This window comes from Chamaea fasciata, unplaced genomic scaffold (assembly GCF_029207755.1).
Source record: "Chamaea fasciata isolate MVZ Bird 193981 ecotype frontalis unplaced genomic scaffold, bChaFas1.0.hap1 SCAF_202, whole genome shotgun sequence".
In the NCBI taxonomy this organism is placed as follows: Eukaryota; Metazoa; Chordata; class Aves; order Passeriformes; family Sylviidae; genus Chamaea; species Chamaea fasciata.
Genome location: NW_027094287.1, coordinates 73,969 through 99,387, shown reverse-complemented (window position 1 = coordinate 99,387; position 25,419 = coordinate 73,969). Strand labels below are relative to the sequence as shown.

The 25,419-nt window shown below is 51.4% G+C and overlaps 3 long non-coding RNA genes across 4 annotated transcripts in view; all 3 read left to right on the top strand.

Annotated features, from left to right (window-relative positions):
* The first annotated feature begins 6,464 nt into the window (after positions 1-6,464).
* Positions 6,465-8,165, top strand: LOC136304835 (uncharacterized). Its single transcript, XR_010724846.1, has 5 exons — positions 6,465-6,826; positions 6,905-6,946; positions 7,037-7,176; positions 7,285-7,363; positions 7,441-8,165. It is a non-coding gene; the product is annotated as an uncharacterized lncRNA (long non-coding RNA).
* Positions 8,166-8,264: 99 nt separating this feature from the next.
* LOC136304832 (uncharacterized) lies at positions 8,265-9,713 on the top strand. 2 transcript variants are annotated; one of them, XR_010724843.1, is made up of 3 exons: positions 8,265-8,539; positions 9,152-9,374; positions 9,536-9,713. It is a non-coding gene; the product is annotated as an uncharacterized lncRNA (long non-coding RNA). The 2 variants fall into 2 exon arrangements; XR_010724842.1 differs by lacking the exon at positions 8,265-8,539 and having other exon boundaries at positions 8,625-9,374.
* A 1,406-nt stretch (positions 9,714-11,119) lies between these two features.
* The window catches only part of LOC136304838 (uncharacterized), a 69,542-nt gene continuing 55,242 nt past the window's right edge, over positions 11,120-25,419 (top strand). Inside the window, exon 1 of the long non-coding RNA XR_010724850.1 lies at positions 11,120-11,362. This is a non-coding gene — a long non-coding RNA (uncharacterized lncRNA). The remainder of the gene's footprint in view (positions 11,363-25,419) is intronic.

The window sequence follows — 25,419 nt, the reverse complement described above, 5'->3', positions numbered from 1 at the left end:
ACCCTCCCAGTGCTCCCAGTCCATCCCAGTCCCGCAGGTGCTGGTGCTTGTGGCTTGATCAGCTGGTGCCTGTCCGCAACGTGGAGCGGGTCAAATGAGGCCTCGGGGGGGGGGGGGCGGATTTTGGGGGGTCCTGGGGGTCCCGAGTTGTCCTGGAGGGGTTTGGGGGGTTTTGGGGGGCCTGGGGGGAGTCCTGGGGGCTGCTTTGGGTGTTTTTGGGGGATCTTCGGGAGGTTTGGGCGGCCCATTTGAGGCATCAAAGGAACCTGAGGAGGGTTTTGCGGGGTCCTGGAGGTCGGGGGGGGCCCTGGGGGTGGTTTGGGGGGCACTGGGGGGTTCCAGCCCGTGCCCCCCCCCCGTTTTTGACCCCCCCCCCCCCCGAGCTGTTTCGGTCTCATCGACGCCCTCCTGAAGCCCAAGGGGGGGTGGGCGCTGGGCCCCCCCCGCTGCCCCCTCCCCCTGCCACCCCTGCGACGCCCTGCAGGTGAGGAACCCCCAAAAACCCCTCCCCAGACCCCAAATTCACCCCTGGGTCCCCAAAAAAAACCCCAAAACCTCTCCCCGGACCCCAAATTCACCCCTGAGGCCCCAAAAAACCCCCAAACCCCTCCCCATGAACCCCAAATCCACCCCTGGGACCCCCCAAAACCTCCCCAGGACCCCAGATCCACCCCGGGACCCCCAAATCCATCCCTTGGACCCCCAAAAACCCCCAAATCCATCCCTGGGACCCCCCAAAACCTCCCTCCAAACCCCAAATTCACCCCTCGGACCTCCAGAATCCTTCCACAGGACCCCTCAGGGGTGGTTCCCCACGAAAAAGGGCGGGAAACGTGAGGGGAGAAAAAGGGCGGGAAACGTGAGGGGAGAAAAAGGGCGGGATCAAGTGGAGGGGATCAATGGAATTTTGGGGGGGGTCAGCGACGCTGAGGGAAGATCAATGGAATATTGGGGGGGCATCAATGACATGGGGGGGGGTCAGTGACACTCGGGTGGGGATCAATGATGCTGTGGGGGGGTCGATATCAGAGGTTATCAGAGGAAATCGCCGCCGCCGTCCTCCCGTGCCCAGAGCCCCGCCAGGACTCCAGCGCAGCTCCGGCTGCAGGCGGAGCAGGAGCGGCTCCTGCCGCCCGCAGCGATCCTGGTCCCGATCCCGACGGCAACGCCAGCCCGGTCCTCAGGCCCCGAGACCCACAGCCCGCCCGCCGAGGGGGGCCGCACCGCTCGGGAGCCGCAGCCGACACTGACAGGACCCGAACCAGAACGCCCGCTCCCATTCCCGGCCCCGCCTGGCTCCTCGCAGGGCCGCGAGCAACCTCGGCTCGGCTCAGCTTCGAGGGGCGGGGCGGGGCCGCGGGCGATGGTCCCGTCCCCATCCCGGGCAGCGCGGGGCGCCGGGGCGGGCTCGGGGCGGAGCCGGGGCGGGCTCGGGGCGGAGGCGGGGTGGGCTCGGGGCGGAGCCGGGGCGGAGCCGGGGCGGGCTCGGGGCGGAGCCGGGGCGGGCTCGGGACAGAGCCGGGGCGGGCTTTGGGCGGAGCCGGGGCGGAGCCGGGGCGGGCTTTGGGCGGAGCCGGGGCGGGCTCGGGGCGGAGCCGGGGCGGGCTCGGGGCGGAGCCGGGGCGGGCTCGGGGCGGAGCAGGGGCGGGCTCTGGGCGGAGCCGGGGCGGGCTCTGGGCGGAGCCGGGGCGGGCTCGGGGCGGAGCCGGGGCGGGCTCGGGGTGGAGCAGGGGCGGAGCCAGGGCGGGGTCGGGGCGCATCCGGGGCGGAGCCGGGGCTCTGTGAGGCGGGGCCCGGAGGCAGCCGGGGCCGGGCAGTACCGGGGGCGCGGCTTCAGGGGCGCGGGGCGGGTCCCAAGTGCACGGCGCCGGGACCCCACCGGGGCGTTCCTCACCGAGCCCATAGAGCAGCAGCTACTTCCGCCACCCTTTTGAATCCCCGCGATTGGCGGGCTCGCTGAGGCATCGGCAGTGCTGATTGGACAGCGGGCCCCGGGAATCGCGCCCGCCCCCCGGCCCGCGCTGAGGGCCCGGGGCCTCCGCCCTCAGACCGGCTCCGGCTCCAACCCGGCCCGGGCTCTGCTCCGGTCCCCCCGGCCCGCCCTGAGGGCCCGGGGGCTCTGCGCCGAGACCGGCCTCGCCCCTCCCCGCCTCGCCTCGTAGTAGATTTCTGTTTGGTTTGTGGGAAGAAACAGTTGTGAGAAGTGAGATTTGTGCTGGAGAGGTGCTGCTGGGAAGAAAGGATGGAGTAAATCTGCTCCGAGGATGTGTGATGAAGAATTCAGGGTAAGGGTTGGGCAATATTTATAAACTGTCTCCATATTTCCCTGTATCTCTGGGTGTTTGGATTTAGCCTGGGATTGTCAGCTAAGTTATAAAAAAGCCAACCCGGCTACTGAACTCCCAATAAACGTTTGGAACCCTTGCACAGAAAGACAAGTTAGCAACGATTCCAAAGGAAAAATTGTAAATGGAGGGTAACGATTGCGGGGGGATTTCCTTGGGGATTATGACCCTCACACATACAGAATTTAGGAGGTGGAATCCCAGTTTTAGCCTTGGGCACGTGCAGGAGAAGAGGGGTCGTTATCCCTATCAAGGAAAGCCCGGTGCCCCAGCGCGCCAGGTGCGGACAACGAATTCTCCGGGGATGAGCACAAGTCCCCTCTTCCCCTGCCCCGACACTCGGACTGGCAGCAGCTGCAGGTGAGAGCTGTCACAGGATGGTGAGGAGACAGAGCAGCCCCAGGTGTGACCGTCAGGATGAGGAGGGCAGCAGAGCCGCCACAAGTGTGAGCTGTAAAGGATAATGAGGGGCCGGTTCTAGCCGGGGGCGGTTTAATAGAGGAGCCCGAGTTCACTTTGGCATCGGGCCGTGAGGAGCTCAGCGTGGTTTCTGCGGTGGTGGGAAAGCTTCTTACAGCGCCTGCAGGAGCACGTGGATGTGGGGGGTTTCTTTGTGCCGGACAGCAGTAGCAGGTAAGCCAGCATGGGTTTGTAGGGGAGATTTTTTTTTCTTTGCAGCTTTGTCTTACTAATTTCTCTGTGGTGCTCCCAGGAAATAAAAGGAGTTATGGAGAGAAAAGGAGTTCAAATTCAGTGAAGAAACTCTTCTTCTGTGGTTGTCAGTATTCAAACTGAAGAAAACTTTCCACCTGGATTTTTAATGAGTTGTGGTATTTCTATGTGGTTTTTATTAAGTATTATGCTCTTGGGTGGCGTGTAGTGTTTTGTCTGATTTTTGATGTTATGTGTAATTTGGTTTTTGAGTGAGGATAACTTTGTTGGAGGGGTTGTTTGTATTTGAGGTAGAATTAATTTAAGTAGCTTTTTTTGCTAGACTTCTGATACGTGGTATTGGGGTTTTGTGTGTGATATGTAGGGATTCAAGTTGGGTAGGGTTATTTTTTCTGTTTAGTGGCTTTGAATGATTTATTGTGTAGCTTTATCTTGTTTGTAGATGGTGTATGGTGAGAGATATGGTTTCTTTTTCGTGTTAGGTTTTGTAGTTTACGTGTCGGTCAGAGTATTTTTGAACTGAGTTCTGTTGAATTGTTTTTGGTGAGATACAGTGTTTTTTGAGGGTGTGTTTTCTAAGGTTTACAATGGTGTAATTGGCTGTAGTGTGAGATGTAAAGGAGGTTTTTATTTTTTTGGTGGTGGTTTTTATTATGGTGAGTGTGTAGTATTTGTTTTGATGGGTTTGGGGTAGTGTGATGTAGCTAATTTATTAGGGTTTTCTAATATTTATAATTCAATTATTGTTTATTGTATTACAGGGATTTATTTATTTAGCTTGTTTGGTTTTAGTGTGTGTTCTATAATTATGGAAAATTTGGGAGATGCTGTTTATAGTTGAATGGATCTTTTAGTTTTAGGATTGAGGGGGTTGCGGGTATATATTTTGAAGGTTTTTTGAGGGGATTGGACATGGGGGTTATTTTTATTATATTTGGTAGTTGGACTTATAGTAATAAGAGCTGGCTTTTTTTGCTGCATTATTTTTTGTTTTTTCTTTTCTAGTATTCTTGTATTTGTGTGGTCAGGGTAGTGGTGTTTCTGGTGCAGCTGTAAGCCTCCATTATTGTTTGTGTGTTTTAGGTGGTCCACTGGTATTACAGGGAGACCCCCTCACTGACCGGCCAACAGATCTGCTGAGATTGTACATCAGCATTTGGTTTTCTCTATGGTACCTGACTAAGAGACAGCAGTCTGGTGACAGCAAGGAATTCCCAGAGGTGGAGCTGGATCTCAGCAGTCAAGCTGACGTGGGCAAGGTGAGCAGTGACTGGTGGACAGAAGCAGTTGCTATTGTTCAAGTCTCACTTGCTGGTGCAACTCTAAGCATTCACTGTTCTTTTTTTTTTTTACTTTAGGTTGTCCCCTTGCCAGATGTGCTGGCCCCAGAGGCCAGATGGGTGCAGCATTAAGGTATACTTGTGGCATGCTTCAGTCAGACTGGGGAGGTTGCTGTTTCACAGTAACTCAGCATGATTTTTTGCTTCTTTTGTTTCTTTGCAGGTGCCACTGCTGTCCCAGGCGTGCTAAGGAATAGAGAGAGCCGGTGAGTTGCCCTTTAGGCAGGGTGACCCATAGGTGAGCGATGCGCTCAGCATTTACTTTTTCCTTTTGCTGGGTCCACTCCTGTCAGCCTCTGGAGCGGAGTGAAGATCTGAGGGGGAGCTGGGGCAGCAGTGCAGAGGAGCCCTGGGGATTACTCTTCTGGAGGGGGATAGTCACATTTCCTGTTTTGTGATCCTAGGTAGCGCGAGGAGGTGCGGAGACAAAGTCTGGATACGGCAGCCCCAAAGCGGATGCTGAGAACATGTCTGAGATGCTGAGAACGTTCTGTCGAGGACGGACGTTCCACTCGTGTTCCAAAAGCTAAGTGTTGGGGCTGGTGGTCAGGAGAAGGGAAAAAACCTTTTCAGTCCCGGGAGGTGATTTAAAGTTACCTTAGAAGAGAAGGCCCTAGTGGGGTGGTCCCTTCAAAAGTAAAGGGTGAGGGTTTCTCCTCAGCTTCACCAGAGCCTTTGCTGGGAGGGGCAGTTCTGACCCATCTCCATGTTCTAGGGAGCTTCACATTATTGGCCTTCTTTTAGAGTCCACAGGGTTAGGCTGCAGCAGGGGATTCCTGGCCCAGGAGCGTCCTGATTAGGAGCAATGCTAGTTGCAAGGCGTAGGGTTAGTAGGGTTCAGCAGGGGGAGTTTACAGTGGCACACAGAGGCTGAAGGAGGGCTTGAGAAGTAAAGGACTCGAGGTCTAGAGAACACACAGTGAAAATCGGGGGTATAGCCTAGGATACAAGTCAGAGTACAGGTATCCCGGCCCTCACAGCGCTGCTGCCAACACTGTTTCCCTGAGAGCAGGTGCAGGCAGCAATCCTAATGGCAAGGCAATGCCAGAAGTCCTGAGAGGTGCAGGCAGTAACCCTAAGCTAGGGCCAGGCAGGAAGTGACAGTGGTGGGGCAGAGTCCACAGGGTTGAGGTTCACCGGGGATGTCCACCCTGCGTTCCTGTCCTGCTCTAACCGGGGATGCTCACAGCCCTAATGGAGGCCACGGTGGGTGGGCTCAGTGCCAGTAATGCCTCTAAGGCTTTGGCGCTGCGAGCGTCGGCCTCCGAGCTCAGCTGAAGCACACACGGGGCCCGAGGACCCGGTCCTGCTTAAGAGACGGTGAATAGCAGAGCTGCTGGTTTTTGGCTGATGTGCAGCTAAGATTATGCTTTGATGTTTGGTTTTCTTTATTGTAGCTGACTAGGAGACAGCAGCCCAGCGACAGCAGGAATTTCCCTGAGGGAGAGGCGGCCTTCTTTAGCACCCAGCGTGGATTCACCTTCCCAGACGTCTGAGAGATAAGTGGAGGGCTCGGAACTAGGGAGGGGATGAAAGCAGGGTGCCAGGGCAGGGGTCACCGGGAGGGATTTTTTCAGTCGGGTTTGGAGATGGGGATGTCCCAGATGTGACCCCTTAGGCTACATGAAGGGAAAGTCTCATTCTGAATCACAGGGCTGAGGTGTGCAGGGCAGAGCAGTCCCAGGGTGTGTTGTGTCTCTTGTGCACTCTGTGTCTTTTGGGTGTCTTGTCTTTTCCTTTAGTCCTTTCAGGGGCCTGTCAAAACCTCTGGCATCAGTCTTAGCATTTCTGATCTCTGTGCTCCTCAGCCAGGTGCCTTTGTCTCAGCTGCTTGGACACTCATCAGAATCCATCTCTTCACAAGCATCCAGTCCGATGCCTTTTCAGGTCTTGTTCTGAGCTGTACTGACAGCCGTGCACCGCCCTGATCCATTCCGGCGGGTTAGGTCTTGTGAGAATGCAAAGGCAGGTAGAGGATTCTGACCGTAGGGTTCTCGGGCATCCATCTCTGCATTTCTTGGGATAAGTCATCCCGATGGCATCTTGTTCCTGCAGGGTTCTCTGAGCCTGGCCAGCTCACCTTCCATCTTACCTCGGTCATCTCATTCCGAGTTCTCTGGACCCTCAGGGTCATTCTTCTTGCCCAGAGTTTTCTGTCCCTGTTGTGTCCCCTCGTTTTTCCTGTGCTGCGTCATGGGTGTTGGTGTGTGTTTGGCTGGGAGCTGCTCTGCCTTGCTGCTCAGTCTGGGTGTAGAAGTAATAGGATGAGTCCCGGGGACTTGCATTTTGTGATGTGGGGATGTGGGGTGTAGTTAGACTGTCGAGGGTATTCCTAGATTGGCACAAGATGTGTGGAGCTGTCAAGGTATCCTGCAGCACTCTGACTTTTGTCCCAACTTTCTTTCAGATGCAGAGAGATGAAATCCGTGGCAGAGCCCCCCATCCTGGGTGAGGGGCTCCCCTGAGAAGGTCAGTCCCTGTTTGTGTTTGCAGGGGAGGTGTAAATGATGGCTGTGTTACAGCTCTGTTCTTTGTCTTTATTTTTAGGTGGTAAAGCCGGATCTCAGCAGTCAAGCTGACGTGGGCGAGGTGAGCAGTGATGGGTGGACAGAAGCAGTTGCTATTGTTCAAGCCTCACTCGCTGGTGCAACTCTAAGCCTCCGTTATTGTGTGTTTTAGGGAGTCCACTCGCAGGAGGCCGAGCTCCCCTCTCACCAACCGGACGACAGACCCGGGTCACCTCACCCGTGAGCCCTCCGGGAGCATTCCAGGAGTCTGTGATGGAGCCTTGATCTTCTCCTTGTGAAGGCCCCATCCAGGTAGGCTTGGATAACGGCCGAGGAGTTGAGGTGAGTCAGGGAGGAGAAGGAGGGATGGTCCCCTCAAGTTCCAGCGCTGCCACGTCACCTTGTCTGCTCTTTACCCAGGCAGACCCTGCGACGCCGGCGTTGGCCTCTGAGCGCAGCTGAAGCACGGGGCCGAGGACACAGGCAAGCTTAGGAGACAGTGAGTAGCAGAATTGCTGGTTTCTGGCTGATGTGCTGCTAAGATTATGCTTTGATGTTTGGTTTTCTTTATTGTAGCTGTGTAGGAGACAACAGCCCAGCAGCAGCAGGAATTTCCCTGAGGGAGAGGCGGCCTTCTTTGCCACCCAGCGTGGATTCACCTCCCTAGACGTCCGAGAGATAAGTGGAGGGCTCGGAGCCAGGGAGGGCTTGAAAGCGGGGTGTGGGATCAGGGGCCAGTGGGAGGGATTTTTTGAGTCATTTTTGGTGACAGGGATGTCCAAGATGTGACCCCTTAGGCTACAGCAAGGGAAGGTCTCATTCTGGATCACAGTGCCGAGGTGTGCAGGGCAGAGCAGTCCTGGTGTGTGTTGTGTCACTTGTCTGTTGTGCTCTCTGTCCTTTGGGTGTCTTGTGTGTGCTGTCTTTTCACTTAGCCCTTTGAGGGGCCTATCAAAACCCCTGGCATCAGTCTTAGCATTTCTGATCTCTGTGCTCCTCAGCCAGGTGCCTTTGTCTCAGCTGCTCGGACACTCATCAGAATCCATCTCTCTTCACAAGCATCCAGTCCGATGCCTTTTCAGGTCTTGTTCTGAGCTGTATTGACAGCCGTGCACCGCCCTGATCCATTCCGGCGGGTTAGGTCTTGTGAGAATGCAAAGGCAGGTAGAGGATTCTGACTGTAGGATTCTCGGGCATCCATCTCTGCATTTCTTGGGATAAGTCATCCCGATGGCATCTTGTTCCTGCAGGGTTCTCTGAGCCTGGCCAGCTCACCTTCCATCTTACCTAGGTCATCTCATTCCGAGTTCTCTGGACCCTCAGGGTCATTCTTCTTGCCCAGAGTTTTCTGTCCCTGTTGTGTCCCCTCGTTTGTCTTGTGCTGTGTCACAGGTGTTGGTGTGTGTTTGGCCGGGAGCTGCTCTGCCTTGCTGCTTAGTCTGGGTGTAGGGGTACGAGGGTAATAGTGCCGGGGGCTTGAAATTTGTGATGTGGGGTGTAGTTAGACTATAGAGGGTATTCCTAGATTGCCACAAGATGTGTGGAGCTGTCAAGGTATCCTGCAGCACTCTGACTTTTGTCCCAACTTTCTTTCAGATGCAGAGGGATGAAATCCGTGGCAGAGCCCCCCATCCTGGGTGAGGGGCTCCCCTGAGAAGATCGATCGCTATTCAAGGTGAGAGTCACATATTTCACATTTTTTGGCACTCCAGTGCAGGCCACCTGCATTTACAGCTTGAAACAAGTGAGTCCCTTGGTAACCCCCCTGGGCAGCAGCTGGAGCCTGCTCCGGGCTGGGCTGAGGGAGCAAACACTTGTGGCTGACACAGCTCCACACTGGGGGTACTTGGGAAAACACCTGCCTTGTCCTGGATTTTTTTTTTTTTGAGCTTTTTACACGGTTTTAATCATCACCTTGGTAAAAATAAATGGTAAGGACTGAAAACATGAGAGGCTGGCAGGTTATGCTCATGAATGAGAACTTTTTTTTTAAATAACTGTGCGGCCTATATCTTAATTTTGAGACTCTCTTTTTTGGCTGACTTTACTGTAAAAAATCTAATTTTAATTTAGCTGCCTCAATAATGTTTTTATTGTACAAATATGTTCTAGCGGCAGGAGCTTAAAGTAGTAACACCAACATGCCACCTCTGGAATAAATCCCTGCGTCTCCTCAGACCTACTGGTTTGCAGTAGAGTTTGTACACCTTTCGCTGCAGCTGTGGTTCTTAATAACTGGAAGTCCATGGATTGCTGGGCGATTCCCATAAGTTCTCCTATTTTGTAGGAGCTGCACGGTGAGGTCAGCATTCTGAGGGAGGCCCTGGCACAGCTGCCAAGGGCAAGGAACGTGGAGCATCCCGGGGCTTCTCCCACCCGAGTTTCTCCCGGAGCGTGCTGCGTGTCATGCCGGATGTTTAACCCGGGTTTGGGGTGTTCTCCTGCAGTCCCAGCTCTGACTGCTGCCCCCGAGCCCCGGCCTTGCTCGGTCCCAGCACTGAACCTGGCAGGTGGGTGTGCTTTTCCAGCCCTTTAATCCCACGGGCAATCCCAGATTCCCGGAGCTCCCCGAGGCACAGCCTGGCCTCCCTCGCTGGGAGCTGCATTTCAGTCTGCCTGGACCAAGGCCATCCTGTTTGAGACTTTATTCCTGTTGCTTTTCCTCTTGCAGGTAGTTGGCGAAAAGGAGAGAGCCAGTAGGAAGTGAAGCCACTGGAAGGCCTTATCCCAGTCCAAGGTTCCCACTTTTCTTTCTGACTCCTGGATAATTGCCTGGCCATAACTGGACAGAGACTGTCAGTTTGATTTCCTGCCTTTTCCAATAAATCCTTGCTTTCAGCTGGAGTGTATTCCTGGTGTCATCCCCCTCCTCATCCGTGGATGTGTAAATAAAATTCCTGACTTGCCGAGTCCAATTTTGTTATTGCAGGAAGTGTGGTGCTTTTGTTCCACTGAAACTTCCCAACTCTGCTGAGAGTTTCCGATGTCAAATACAAGTAAGATTCGAGTTTCTTTGCATTGTTACTCCCACAAAACACAGATCATTCTTGGATAGGAGTAGCTGGACCTGTTGAATTTCCACTTCCCTTTAAAATTAGAGCAGAGGAAGCAGATTTAAATTTGTTCCATGAACTTCCACCAACTTGATGACTGTTCCAAAAGTTTGCAGTGTTAGAAATGCCTAAGCTTGTTTTCCAGGCAAGCTGGGATTTAGATGTTATTTCTTCCTTTTATTTGATGTTTTTTCTCTCTCTGATTCTAGTAAGAGAATATATTTTTTTTTCCAGTTTTCCATCCTAATTGGAGTTTTTGTACATTGTAGGGCACATTTCCAAGGAAATTTACCAAATTCATGTTGGTAAAGCAGGAGCTATTCAGCACCATGCTGCCACTTTTTTCCTTTCAACCCCTTAACAGGTCTCATTCTACCCATACACAGTATTACCAGCAATAACTTGGTGTCGAGTTGTATTTCAGAGGTAGCAATAAAACAAAGTTGACATTTTATTTTGTGCCTCTCTGAACCTCTTTGTTTATTAACAAAGAACTCCAAAACAAAGCAAACAGAAAAACAAAAACCAAAACAAAAGCCCCTACAAACACTGCCCCCCAAGAAAAAACAATGACAGAGAAAACATACCAACATTATTAAATAAAAATTAAATCTTTACCCCTTAGAAAACGAGGCTAATTTAATTTTAATTCATTGTGGTTCTGATGTGTTAGGTAAATGAATTCATATAGTTTAAAAAATAAACAAGTCAACACAAATTAAATAAATACAAAAATAGAAAAATATAAGTAACAAAAATAGAAATATAAAATACAGTCTTAAGGGGTGAGAAAATCTCTAGAAAAGCTAAAGCTTTTACAGTATCCCCTAAATAGGTGGTACTCTCTTAACTGCTGCAGAGCGTTGAAACAAGCCTAGAGAAGCTTCAGTGTGCACCAAAAGCAGCTGCTGCTATAGGAAACCGGTGTTGTTTTAAGACCTCCCCCTCCCAAGTTCCTTGCACTTTGTGTTCACAGAGAAGTCACACGAGTCCTGATATATTTTTCCTTTCTTCAAGGACGATGACAACAAGAAAAGTCAACTCTTTAATTTTTGCTTATCCCTAGCAAGCAAAGCCCGGTGCCCCAGTGTGTCGGTGCAAACAGTGAAATGTCTGCAGCAAGTTCCCTCTGCCCCGCCCTCACCCTCGGGCTGGCAGCAGCTGCAGGCGTGAGCTGTTAGGATAACGAGGGGACAGAGCAGCCGCAGGCGTGAGCTGTAAAGGATAATGAGGGGCAGGTGGCTCCTGCCCGAGCTGCTTACGCGGGGAGCCTCAGCTCAGTCTAGCGTGGAGCTGCCGGAGGGAGCAGCTTCTGCGAGGCTCTCTGGAGTGTCTTACGGGATGATGGCGAGCTCGTCTTACAGAGTTTGGGGGAACCCTCGGATATGGAGTATTGCTTCAGGAGATGCCGAGGGACAAACCTTTGTGCCGGGCAGCAGGAGCAGGTGAGCCGGTGTGGATTTGTAGGGGGGACTTTTCTCCTTTTCCCTTTCAATTTTGTCTTCCCAATCCTTCCCTGGCGTCCCTAGAAAAAAAAAAAGGGGGTTTTGAGGACAAAAGAGTTTAAATTGAGGAAAGAAACTCCTTTTATTGTCTGTGTTCAAACTGGGGGAATCCCCCTTCACCTGGGATTTTAATAAATAGTGGTACTTCTATGCGGTGCTTTTATTACTTTATTACTTATATGGTGCTTTTATTCAATATTGCATTCTTTGGTGGTACATAGTGTTTTGTTTTATTTTTTGGTATTATTTATTGCCTGTAATTTGGTTTTTGAGCGAAGGTAACTGTATGGATGGGTTTGTTTGTATTTGAGGTAGAATTAATTTAAGTAACTTTTTTTTTTTTTTTAAATAGGCTTCTGATACGTGCGATTGGGGTTTTGTTTTTGTTTATTGTATGTAGGGATTCAGATTACCTAGGGCCAGCCTGGCCGGTGGAGGTTTTGTTAGATGCAATTTTAATATTTTTAAAAGTTTTTTTCTGTTTAGTTGTTTTAAGGTGGTTTTCAATAATTTTTTGTGTAGTTTTATTTTGTTTGTAGATGGTGTATGCTAAGGGATACGGTCTATTTATTTGGTGGTAGGTTTCTTAGTTTACATGTCGATCAGATTGTTTTTGAACTGAGTTTTATTGTTGAAATATTTTTTTTTGGTGAGATATTGTATTTTTAAAGGAAATGTTTTCTAAGGTTTACAATGGTGGAAGTGGCTGTAGTGTGAGGTATAGGGGAGGTTATTTATTTAGCGGTGGCTTTTATCATGGTGAGTATGTAGTGTTTGTTTTGGTGGGTTGAGGTAGTGGAATGTAGGTAATTTTTTGTGTTTCCTAATATTTGTAATTGGATTATTGTTTATTATAGTATAGGGGTTAATTTATTTGGCTTGTTTGATTGCAGTATATGTTTTATACTTATGGATCATTTGAAAGGTATTGTTTATAGTTACATTGATTTTTTTAGTTTTGTGTGTATTTATAAGTGGTATTTTTGTTTTGATGGTTTGAGGTTTATGGGTTTCTTGAGTTAGGAATGATTTGTTTTGGTGTTTTTAATTGAAATTTATTTGTGACTTCTTTGTTGTGTAGTTTGATTTGTGTGTGCTGTCGGGGTTTAGAGTAAATTTGAGAGGAAACCTTTGAATGGGGTTCTTCTGGAAAGTAAACCTAAACAGTCTCTTTCTTTTAAACTGCTTTTGCAAAGAATTTCTTTGGAGAAAAGTGGGAAAACCTATTTGTTTAACAAACAAAGTGGTCGCAAGCATAAAGAATGAATAATATGAAATAATAAAACTTTTTGTTATTTTGAAGCGAGATGGTAACTTCAGAAAGTCTTTGCTGTGGGCTGTAGCTGAGCTCTTTTGGTCTCTTATCAGCTGTTCTGGTGTTGATAAAATGCTCAGGTGCAGGCCCCGTGGGCTGCAGGTGCCAGCTCTCGGCGCTGCTCTGGGTTTTTCAGTCTGCAGCAGGTTTAAACAGTCCTAAAAAAAAGGAAAACAAATAGCGAGGGAACTTCTCTGCCCTAACTAGCTGAAACTAAGAGCAAAGCACATCTTTGTGCTGCAGTCTGTCTGTGCTTGAGCTGAATATATGAGAGAGGGTATTCAGAGCAGTGAAAGTCATTTTCTTAAAACAAACTGCACCCATTTTCTTTCTTGCTTAGCTCTCAAAATCAGTCTTAAAGGTCCAGAACAAGCGACTGGGGATACAAGCGGCATAAACTCACCCTAGGGCATTCTATGTCTTATCCCCATATCATAAACTTACCAAAACAAATTGAATTCTAACTCTAGGAACACATACATTCCACACACTTATGTCTTTATAGAAGCAACATACAGCTGTATACAGACAATGGTAGCGATAGTTAATAAACAGTGATGCTTACAGATGGTTCTTACTTAACAGTTAGATTTTCTGGACGTTCACATCCGTGTTGTTTCATTTTTCTGTGCTGTTCACTATGTGCAACTCGGTTGCAGTCATTTTGCAGTCTAAGGAGAGTCAAGGTTGCAGCTACTGACAGCTTGGACCTGGGAGTAAAGTGCAGCAGTGTTCAGAATTGAAAGTGGCAGAAGCCCACTCCGGGGCACAGAGCTCTGTGCAGGAACGGTGGGTCTCTTCTGTGGGAAGCTAAACTCACCCCTCCAAGTTCCTGATGTCAGTTTGCAGGTGTTTGGCAGTCTAAGGGCAGCCAGGGTTTCAGCTTCTGGCAGCTTGGTTATGGGAGTAATGTGCACTGTTCAGAATTGTAAGTGGCAGAAGCTCACTCCGGGGCACAGACCTCTGTGCAGGAACGGGGACCCCTTTTCTGGGGAAACTAAACACACCTCCCTGGATCCGATTGTCAGTTTTAAGGAGCCATTTGGCAGTCTAAGGGGAGCCAGGCTTCCAGCTACTGACAGCGTGGATCTGGGAGTAATGTGCACTGTTCAGAATTCTAAGTGGCAGAAGCCCACTCCGGGGCACACAGCTCTGTGCAGGAACAGTGGGTCTTTTCTCTGGGAAGCTAAACTCACCCCAGTAGGTTCCTGATGTCAGTTTGCAGGTGGCATTTGGCACTCCAAGGACAGTTAGGGTTCCAGCTTCTGACAGCTTGGTTCTGGCAGTAATGTGCACTGTTTAGAATTCTAAATGGCAGAAGTCCACTCCCGAACACAGAGCTCTGTGCAGGAACGGTGACTGTCTTTCGTGGGAACCTAAACTCCCCCCATCAGGCTCCTGATGTCAGTTTATAGGACAGATTTGGCACCCCAAGGACAATAAGGGTTCCAGCTCCTAGGAGCTTGGATATGGAAGAAGTGCAGCAGTGTTCAGGATTCTAAGTGGCAGAAGCCCACTCCGGGGCACAAAGCTCTGTGCAGGAACCGTGGGTCTCTTCTGTGGGAAGCTAAACTCACCCCCCGAAGTTCCTAATGTCAGGTTGTAGGAGACATTTGGCACTCCAAGGACAGTTAGTGTTTCAGCTTCTGGCAGCTTGGATCTGGCAGATATCCTGTGCTGGACTTATTTTCAGCAGGCAGAAGCCCACTCCCCGGCACAGAGCTATGTGCAGGAACGGTGGCTGTCTTTCGTGGGAACCTAAACTCCCCCCATCAGGCTCCTGATGTCAGTTTATAGGATAGATTTGGCACTCGCAGGACAGTAAGGGTTCCAGCTTCTGGGAGCTTGGATCTGGCAGATATCCTGTGCTGAATTTTTTTTTAGCAGGCAGTAGCCCTCTCTGGGTCAGAGGGCTCTGTGCAGGAAGCGTCGCCCCTTTTCTGTGGGATCTGGACTCACCGCATCAGGTTCCTAATGTCAGGTTGTAGGAGACATTTGGCACTCGCAGGACAGTTAGGGTTCCAGCTTCTGACAGCTTGGTTCTGGGAGTAATGTGCACTGTTCAGAATTCTAAGTGGCAGAAGCCCACTCCTGGGCACAGAGCTCTGTGCAGGAACGGTGGGTCTTTTCTGTGGGAAACTAAACTCACCCCAGCAGGTTCCTGATGTCAGGCTGTAGGAGACATTTGGCACTCCAAGGACAGTAAGGGTTCCAGCTTCTGGATGCTTGGATCTGGCAGAAGTCCTGTGCTGAACTTATTTTTATCAGTTAGCAGCCCACTCCGTGGCAGAGAGTTCTGTGCTGGAACGGTGGGTCTTTTCTGTGGAAAGCTAAACTCACCCCTCCAAGTTCCTGATGTCAGTTTGCAGGGGGTGTTTGGCAGTCTAAGGGCAGCTAGGGTTTCAGCTTCATGGCAGCTTGGTTGTGGGAGTAAGTGCATTGTTCAGAATTCTAAGTGGCAGAAGCCCACTCCCGAGCACAGAGCTCTGTGCAGGAACGGTGGGTCTCTTCTGTGGGAAGCTAAACTCACCCCCCGAAGTTCCTAATATCAGGTTGTAGGAGACATTGGGCACTCCAAGGACAGTTAGGGTTCCAGCTTCATGGCAGCTTGGATATGGGAGAAGTGCAGCAGTGTTCAGAATTCTAAGTGGCAGAAGCCCACTCCCGGGCACAGAGCTCTGTGCAGGAACTGTGGGTCTTTTCTGTGGGAAACTAAACTCACCCCAGCAGGTTCCTGATGTCAGGCTGTAGGAGACATTTGGCACTCGCAGGACAGTTAGGGTTCCAGCTTCTGGATGCTTGGATCTGGCAAAAGTCCTGTGCTGAACTTATTTTTATCAGTTAGCAGCCCACTCCGTGGCCGAGAGTTCTGTGCAGGAACGGTGGGTCTTTTCTGTGGAAAGCTAAACTCACCCCTCCAAGTTCCTGATGTCAGTTTGCAGGGGGTGTTTGGCAGTCTAAGGGCAGCTAGGGTTTCAGCTTCATGGCAGCTTGGTTGTGGGAGTAAGTACACTGTTCAGAATTCTAAGTGGCAGAAGCCCACTCCCGGGCACAGAGCTCTGTGCAGGAACAGTGGCTCTCTTCTGTGGGAAGCTATACTCACCGACTAAGTTCCTAATGTCAGGTCGCAGGAGACATTGGGCACTCCAAGGACAGTTAGGGTTCCAGCTTCTGGGAGCTTGGATATGGGAGAAGTGCGGCAGTGTTCAGAATTCTAAGTGGCAGAAGCCCACTCCCAGGCACAGAGCTCTGTGCAGGAACCGTGGGTCTTTTCTGTGGAAAGCTAAACTCACCCCTCTAAGTTCCTGATGTCAGTTTGCAGGGGGTGTTTGGTAGTCTAAGGGCAGCTAGGGTTTCAGCTTCATGGCAGCTTGGTTGTGGGAGGAAGTACACTGTTCAGAATTCTAAGTGGCAGAAGCCCACTCCCGGGCACAGAGCTCTGTGCAGGAACAGTGGCTCTCTTCTGTGGAAAGCTATACTCACCGACTAAGTTCCTAATGTCAGGTTGTAGGAGACATTGGGCACTCCAAGGACAGTTAGGGTTCCAGCTTCTGGGAGGTTGGATCTGGCAGATATCCTGTGCTGAATTTATTTTTAGCAGGCAGTCGCCCTCTCTGGGTCAGGGGGCTCTGTGCAGGAAGCGTTGCTCCTTTTCTGTGGGAATCTGGACTCACCGCATCAGGTTCCTAATGTCAGGTTGTAGGAGACATTTGGCACTCCAAGGACAGTTAGGGTTCCAGCTTCTGGGAGCTTGGTTCTGCGAGTAATGTGCACTGTTCTGAATTCTAAGTGGCAGAAGCCTACTCCGGGGCACAGAGCTCTGTGCAGGAACTGTGGGTCTCTTCCGTGGGAAGCTAAACTCACCCCCCGAAGTTCCTAATGTCAGGTCGTAGGAGACATTGGGCACTCCAAGGACAGTTAGGGTTCCAGCTTCTGGGAGCTTGGTTCTGCGAGTAATGTGCACTGTTCAGAATTCTAAGTGGCAGAAGCCTACTCCGGGGCACAGAGCTCTGTGCAGGAACTGTGGGTCTCTTCCGTGGGAAGCTAAACTCACCCCCCGAAGTTCCTAATGTCAGGTCGTAGGAGACATTTGGCACTCGCAGGACAGTAAGGGTTCCAGCTTCTGGGAGCTTGGATATGGGAGAAGTGCGGCAGTGTTCAGAATTCTAAGTGGCAGAAGCCCACTCCCAGGCACAGAGCTCTGTGCAGGAACCGTGGGTCTTTTCTGTGGAAAGCTAAACTCACCCCTCCAAGTTCCTGATGTCAGTTTGCAGGGGGTGTTTGGCAGTCGAAGGGCAGCTAGGGTTTCAGCTTCATGGCAGCTTGGTTGTGGGAGTAAGTGCACTGTTCAGAATTCTAAGTGGCAGAAGCCCACTCCCGGGCACAGAGCTCTGTGCAGGAACTGTGGGTCTTTTCTGTGGGAAACTAAACTCACCCCAGCAGGTTCCTGATGTCAGGCTGTAGGAGACATTTGGCACTCGCAGGACAGTTAGGGTTCCAGCTTCTGGATGCTTGGATCTGGCGAAAGTCCTGTGCTGAACTTATTTTTATCAGTTAGCAGCCCACTCCGTGGCCGAGAGTTCTGTGCAGGAACGGTGGGTCTTTTCTGTGGAAAGCTAAACTCACCGCTCCAAGTTCCTGATGTCAGTTTGCAGGGGGTGTTTGGCAGTCTAAGGGCAGCTAGGGTTTCAGCTTCATGGCAGCTTGGTTGTGGGAGTAAGTACACTGTTCAGAATTCTAAGTGGCAGAAGCCCACTCCCGGGCACAGAGCTCTGTGCAGGAACAGTGGCTCTCTTCTGTGGGAAGCTATACTCACCGACTAAGTTCCTAATGTCAGGTCGTAGGAGACATTGGGCACTCGCAGGACAGTTAGGGTTCCAGCTTCTGGGAGCTTGGTTCTGCGAGTAATGTGCACTGTTCAGAATTCTAAGTGGCAGAAACCTACTCCGGGGCACAGAGCTCTGTGCAGGAACTGTGGGTCTCTTCCGTGGGAAGCTAAACTCACCCCCCGAAGTTCCTAATGTCAGGTCGTAGGAGACATTTGGCAGTCGCAGGACAGTTAGGGTTCCAGCTTCTGGGAGCTTGGATATGGGAGAAGTGCGGCAGTGTTCAGAATTCTAAGTGGCAGAAGCCCACTCCCGGGCACAGAGCTCTGTGCAGGAACCGTGGGTCTTTTCTGTGGAAAGCTAAACTCACCCCTCTAAGTTCCTGATGTCAGTTTGCAGGGGGTGTTTGGTAGTCTAAGGGCAGCTAGCGTTTCAGCTTCATGGCAGCTTGGTTGTGGGAGGAAGTACACTGTTCAGAATTCTAAGTGGCAGAAGCCCACTCCCGGGCACAGAGCTCTGTTCAGGAACAGTGGCTCTCTTCTGTGGGAAGCTAAACTCACCCCCCGAAGTTCCTAATGTCAGGTTGTAGGAGACATTGGGCACTCCAAGGACAGTTAGGGTTCCAGCTTCATGGCAGCTTGGATATGGGAGAAGTGCAGCAGTGTTCAGAATTCTAAGTGGCAGAAGCCCACTCCGAGGCACAGAGCTCTGTGCAGGAACGGTGGGTCTTTTCTGTGGGAAACTAAACTCACCCCAGCAGGTTCCTGATGTCAGGTTGTAGGAGACATTTGGCACTCGCAGGACAGTTAGGGTTCCAGCTTCTGCATGCTTGGATCTGGCGAAAGTCCTGTGCTGACCTTATTTTTATCAGTTAGCAGCCCACTCCGTGGCCGAGAGTTCTGTGCAGGAACCGTGGGTCTTTTCTGTGGAAAGCTAAACTCACCACTCCAGGTTCCTGATGTCAGTTTGCAGGGGATGTTTGGCAGTCTAAGGGCAGCTAGGGTTTCAGCTTCATGGCAGCTTGGTTGTGAAAGTAAGTACACTGTTCAGAATTCTAAGTGGCAGAAGCCCACTCGCGGGCACAGAGCTCTGTGCAGGAACAATGGCTCTCTTCTGTGGGAAGCTAAACTCACCCCCCGAAGGTCCTAATGTCAGGTCGTAGGAGACATTTGGCACTTGCAGGACAGTTAGGGTTCCAGCTTCTGACAGCTTTGTTGTGGGAGTAATGTGCACTGTTCAGAATTCTAAGTGGCAGAAGCCCACTCCCGGGCACAGAGCTCTGTGCAGGAACAGTGGCTCTCTTCTGTGGGAAGCTGAACTCACCCCCCGAAGTTCCTAATGTCAGGTTGTAGGAGACATTTGGCACTCGCAGGACAGTTAGGGTTCCAGCTTCTGGGAGCTTGGATATGGGAGAAGTGCAGCAGTGTTCAGAATTCTAAGTGGCAGAAGCCCACTCCGGGGCACAGAGCTCTGTGCAGGAACGGTGGGTCTTTTCTGTGGGAAACTAAACTCACCCCAGCAGGTTCCTGATGTCAGGCTGTAGGAGACATTTGGCACTCCAAGGACAGTAAGGGTTCCAGCTTCTGGATGCTTGGATCTGGCAGAAGTCCTGTGCTGAACTTATTTTTATCAGTTAGCAGCCCACTCCGTGGCAGAGAGTTCTGTGCTGGAACGGTGGGTCTTTTCTGTGGAAAGCTAAACTCACCCCTCCAAGTTCCTGATGTCAGTTTGCAGGGGGTGTTTGGCAGTCTAAGGGCAGCTAGGGTTTCAGCTTCATGGCAGCTTGGTTGTGGGAGTAAGTGCATTGTTCAGAATTCTAAGTGGCAGAAGCCCACTCCCGGGCACAGAGCTCTGTGCAGGAACGGTGGGTCTCTTCTGTGGGAAGCTAAACTCACCCCCCGAAGTTCCTAATATCAGGTTGTAGGAGACATTGGGCACTCCAAGGACAGTTAGGGTTCCAGCTTCATGGCAGCTTGGATATGGGAGAAGTGCAGCAGTGTTCAGAATTCTAAGTGGCAGAAGCCCACTCCCGGGCACAGAGCTCTGTGCAGTAACTGTGGGTCTTTTCTGTGGGAAACTAAACTCACCCCAGCAGGTTCCTGATGTCAGGCTGTAGGAGCCATTTGGCACTCCAAGGACAGTATGGGTTCCAGCTTCTGGATGCTTGGATCTGGCGAAAGTCCTGTGCTGAACTTATTTTTATCAGTTAGCAGCCCACTCCGTGGCCGAGAGTTCTGTGCAGGAACGGTGGGTCTTTTCTGTGGAAAGCTAAACTCACCCCTCCAAGTTCCTGATGTCAGTTTGCAGGGGGTGTTTGGCAGTCTAAGGGCAGCTAGGGTTTCAGCTTCATGGCAGCTTGGTTGTGGGAGTAAGTACACTGTTCAGAATTCTAAGTGGCAGAAGCCCACTCCCGGGCACAGAGCTCTGTGCAGGAACAGTGGCTCTCTTCTGTGGGAAGCTATACTCACCGACTAAGTTCCTAATGTCAGGTCGCAGGAGACATTGGGCACTCCAAGGACAGTTAGGGTTCCAGCTTCTGGGAGCTTGGATATGGGAGAAGTGCGGCAGTGTTCAGAATTCTAAGTGGCAGAAGCCCACTCCCGGGCACAGAGCTCTGTGCAGGAACCGTGGGTCTTTTCTGTGGAAAGCTAAACTCACCCCTCTAAGTTCCTGATGTCAGTTTGCAGGGGGTGTTTGGTAGTCTAAGGGCAGCTAGGGTTTCAGCTTCATGGCAGCTTGGTTGTGGGAGGAAGTACACTGTTCAGAATTCTAAGTGGCAGAAGCCCACTCCCGGGCACAGAGCTCTGTGCAGGAACAGTGGCTCTCTTCTGTGGAAAGCTATACTCACCGACTAAGTTCCTAATGTCAGGTTGTAGGAGACATTGGGCACTCCAAGGACAGTTAGGGTTCCAGCTTCTGGGAGGTTGGATCTGGCAGATATCCTGTGCTGAATTTATTTTTAGCAGGCAGTCGCCCTCTCTGGGTCAGGGGGCTCTGTGCAGGAAGCGTTGCTCCTTTTCTGTGGGAATCTGGACTCACCGCATCAGGTTCCTAATGTCAGGTTGTAGGAGACATTTGGCACTCCAAGGACAGTTAGGTTTCCAGCTTCTGGGAGCTGGGCTATGGGAGAAGTGCAGCAGTGTTCAGAATTCTAAGTGGCAGAAGCCCACTCCTGGGCACAGAGCTCTGTGCAGGAACGGTGGGTCTTTTCTGTGGGAAACTAAACTCACCCCAGCAGGTTCCTGATGTCAGGCTGTAGGAGACATTTGGCACTCCAAGGACAGTTAGGGTTCCAGCTTCTGGATGCTTGGATCTGGCAGAAGTCCTGTGCTGAACTTATTTTTATCAGTTAGCAGCCCACTCCGTGGCCGAGAGTTCTGTGCAGGAACGGTGGGTCTTTTCTGTGGAAAGCTAAACTCACCCCTCCAAGTTCCTGATGTCAGTTTGCAGGGGGTGTTTGGCAGTCTAAGGGCAGCTAGGGTTTCAGCTTCATGGCAGCTTGGTTGTGGGAGTAAGTACACTGTTCAGAATTCTAAGTGGCAGAAGCCCACTCCCGGGCACAGAGCTCTGTGCAGGAACAGTGGCTCTCTTCTGTGGGAAGCTATACTCACCGACTAAGTTCCTAATGTCAGGTCGTAGGAGACATTGGGCACTCGCAGGACAGTTAGGGTTCCAGCTTCTGGGAGCTTGGTTCTGCGAGTAATGTGCACTGTTCTGAATTCTAAGTGGCAGAAGCCCACTCCCGGGCACAGAGCTCTGTGCAGGAACTGTGGGTCTCTTCCGTGGGAAGCTAAACTCACCCCCCGAAGTTCCTAATGTCAGGTCGTAGGAGACATTTTGCAGTCGCAGGACAGTTAGGGTTCCAGCTTCTGGGAGCTTGGATATGGGAGAAGTGCGGCAATTTTCAGAATTCTAAGTGGCAGAAGCCCACTCCCGGGCACAGAGCTCTGTGCAGGAACAGTGGCTCTCTTCTGTGGGAAGCTATACTCACCCCCCGAAGTTCCTAATGTCAGGTTGTAGGAGACATTGGGCACTCCAAGGACAGTTAGGGTTCCAGCTTCTGACAGCTTGGTTCTGGGAGTAATGTGCACTGTTCAGAATTCTAAGTGGCAGAAGCCCACTCCGGGGCACAGAGCTCTGTGCAGGAACGGTGGGTCTTTTCTGTGGGAAACTAAACTCACCCCAGCAGGTTCCTGATGTCAGGCTGTAGGAGACATTTGGCACTCCAAGGACAGTAAGGGTTCCAGCTCCTGGATGCTTGGATCTGGCAGAAGTCCTGTGCTGAACTTATTTTTATCAGTTAGCAGCCCACTCCGTGGCCGAGAGTTCTGTGCAGGAACGGTGGGTCTTTTCTGTGGAAAGCTAAACTCACCCCTCCAAGTTCCTGATGTCAGTTTGCAGGGGGTGTTTGGCAGTCTAAGGGCAGCTAGCGTTTCAGCTTCATGGCAGCTTGGTTGTGGGAGTAAGTACACTGTTCAGAATTCTAAGTGGCAGAAGCCCACTCCGGGGCACAGAGCTCTGTGCAGGAACAGTGGCTCTCTTCTGTGGGAAGCTAAACTCACCCCCCGAAGTTCCTAATGTCAGGTCGTAGGAGACATTTGGCAGTCGCAGGACAGTTAGGGTTCCAGCTTCTGGGAGCTTGGATATGGGAGAAGTGCGGCAGTGTTCAGAATTCTAAGTGGCAGAAGCCCACTCCCGGGCACAGAGCTCTGTGCAGGAACCGTGGGTCTTTTCTGTGGAAAGCTAAACTCACCCCTCCAAGTTCCTGATGTCAGTTTGCAGGGGGTGTTTGGCAGTCGAAGGGCAGCTAGGGTTTCAGCTTCATGGCAGCTTGGTTGTGGGAGTAAGTGCACTGTTCAGAATTCTAAGTGGCAGAAGCCCACTCCCTGGCACAGAGCTCTGTGCAGGAACTGTGGGTTATTTCTGTGGGAGACTAAACTCACCCAGGCAGGTTCCTGATATCAGGCTGTAGGAGACATTTGGCACTCCAAGGACAGTAAGGGTTCCAGCTCCTGGATGCTTGGATCTGGCAGAAGTCCTGTGCTGAACTTATTTTTATCAGTTAGCAGCCCACTCCGTGGCCGAGAGTTCTGTGCAGGAACGGTGGGTCTTTTCTGTGGAAAGCTAAACTCACCCCTCCAAGTTCCTGATGTCAGTTTGCAGGGGGTGTTTGGCAGTCTAAGGGCAGCTAGGGTTTCAGCTTCATGGCAGCTTGGTTGTGGGAGTAAGTACACTGTTCAGAATTCTAAGTGGCAGAAGCCCACTCCCGGGCACAGAGCTCTGTGCAGGAACAGTGGCTCTCTTCTGTGGGAAGCTATACTCACCGACTAAGTTCCTAATGTCAGGTTGTAGGAGACATTGGGCACTCCAAGGACAGTTAGGGTTCCAGCTTCTGGGAGGTTGGATCTGGCAGATATCCTGTGCTGAATTTATTTTTAGCCGGCAGTCGCCCTCTCTGGGTCAGGGGGCTCTGTGCAGGAAGCGTTGCTCCTTTTCTGTGGGAATCTGGACTCACCGCATGAGGTTCCTAATGTCAGGTTGTAGGAGACATTTGGCACTCCAAGGACAGTTAGGTTTCCAGCTTCTGGGAGCTTGGCTATGGGAGAAGTGCAGCAGTGTTCAGAATTCTAAGTGGCAGAAGCCCACTCCTGGGCACAGAGCTCTGTGCAGGAACGGTGGGTCTTTTCTGTGGGAAACTAAACTCACCCCAGCAGGTTCCTGATGTCAGGCTGTAGGAGACATTTGGCACTCGCAGGACAGTTAGGGTTCCATCTTCTGGATGCTTGGATCTGGCAGAAGTCCTGTGCTGAACTTATTTTTATCAGTTATCAGCCCACTCCGTGGCTGAGAGTTCTGTGCAGGAACGGTGGGTCTTTTCTGTGGAAAGCTAAACTCACCCCTCCAAGTTCCTGATGTCAGTTTGCAGGGGGTGTTTGGCAGTCTAAGGGCAGTAAGGGTTTCAGCTTCATGGCAGCTTGGTTGTGGGAGTAAGTACACTGTTCAGAATTCTAAGTGGCAGAAGCCCACTCCCGGGCACAGAGCTCTGTGCAGGAACTGTGGGTCTCTTCCGTGGGAAGCTAAACTCACCCCCCGAAGTTCCTAATGTCAGGTCGTAGGAGACATTTGGCACTCGCAGGACAGTTAGGGTTCCAGCTTCTGGGAGCTTGGATATGGGAGAAGTGCGGCAGTGTTCAGAATTCTAAGTGGCAGAAGCCCACTCCCGGGCACAGAGCTCTGTGCAGGAACGGTGGGTCTTTTCTGTGGGAAACTAAACTCACCCCAGCAGGTTCCTGATGTCAGGCTGTAGGAGACATTTGGCACTCCAAGGACAGTAAGGGTTCCAGCTTCTGGATGCTTGGATCTGGCAGAAGTCCTGTGCTTAACTTATTTTTATCAGTTAGCAGCCCACTCCGTGGCCAAGAGTTCTGTGCAGGAACGGTGGGTCTTTTCTGTGGAAAGCTAAACTCACCCCTCCAAGTTCCTGATGTCATTTTGCAGGGGGTGTTTGGCAGTCTAAGGGCAGCTAGGGTTTCAGCTTCATGGCAGCTTGGTTGTGGGAGAAGTGCAGCAGTGTTCAGAATTCTAAGTGGCAGAAGCCCACTCCCGGGCACAGAGCTCTGTGCAGGAACGGTGGGTCTTTTCTGTGGAAAGCTAAACTCACCCCTCCAAGTTCCTGATGTCAGTTTTCAGGGGGTGTTTGGCAGTCGAAGGGCAGCTAGGGTTTCAGCTTCATGGCAGCTTGGTTGTGGGAGTAAGTGCACTGTTCAGAATTCTAAGTGGCAGAAGCCCACTCCCGGGCACAGAGCTCTGTGCAGGAACAGTGGGTCTCTTCTGTGGGAAGCTAAACTCACCCCCCGAAGTTCCTAATATCAGGTTGTAGGAGACATTGGGCACTCCAAGGACAGTTAGGGTTCCAGCTTCATGGCAGCTTGGATATGGGAGAAGTGCAGCAGTGTTCAGAATTCTAAGTGGCAGAAGCCCACTCCCGGGCACAGAGCTCTGTGCAGGAACTGTGGGTCTTTTCTGTGGGAAACTAAACTCACCCCAGCAGGTTCCTGATGTCAGGCTGTAGGAGACATTTGGCACTCGCAGGACAGTTAGGGTTCCAGCTTCTGGATGCTTGGATCTGGCAAAAGTCCTGTGCTGAACTTATTTTTATCAGTTAGCAGCCCACTCCGTGGCCGAGAGTTCTGTGCAGGAACGGTGGGTCTTTTCTGTGGAAAGCTAAACTCACCCCTCCAAGTTCCTGATGTCAGTTTGCAGGGGGTGTTTGGCAGTCTAAGGGCAGCTAGGGTTTCAGCTTCATGGCAGCTTGGTTGTGGGAGTAAGTACACTGTTCAGAATTCTAAGTGGCAGAAGCCCACTCCCGGGCACAGAGCTCTGTGCAGGAACAGTGGCTCTCTTCTGTGGGAAGCTATACTCACCGACTAAGTTCCTAATGTCAGGTCGTAGGAGACATTGGGCACTCCAAGGACAGTTAGGGTTCCAGCTTCTGGGAGCTTGGTTCTGCGAGTAATGTGCACTGTTCAGAATTCTAAGTGGCAGAAACCTACTCCGGGGCACAGAGCTCTGTGCAGGAACTGTGGGTCTCTTCTGTGGGAAGCTAAACTCACCCCCCGAAGTTCCTAATGTCAGGTCGTAGGAGACATTTGGCAGTCGCAGGACAGTTAGGGTTCCAGCTTCTGGGAGCTTGGATATGGGAGAAGTGCGGCAGTGTTCAGAATTCTAAGTGGCAGAAGCCCACTCCCGGGCACAGAGCTCTGTGCAGGAACCGTGGGTCTTTTCTGTGGAAAGCTAAACTCACCCCTCTAAGTTCCTGATGTCAGTTTGCAGGGGGTGTTTGGTAGTCTAAGGGC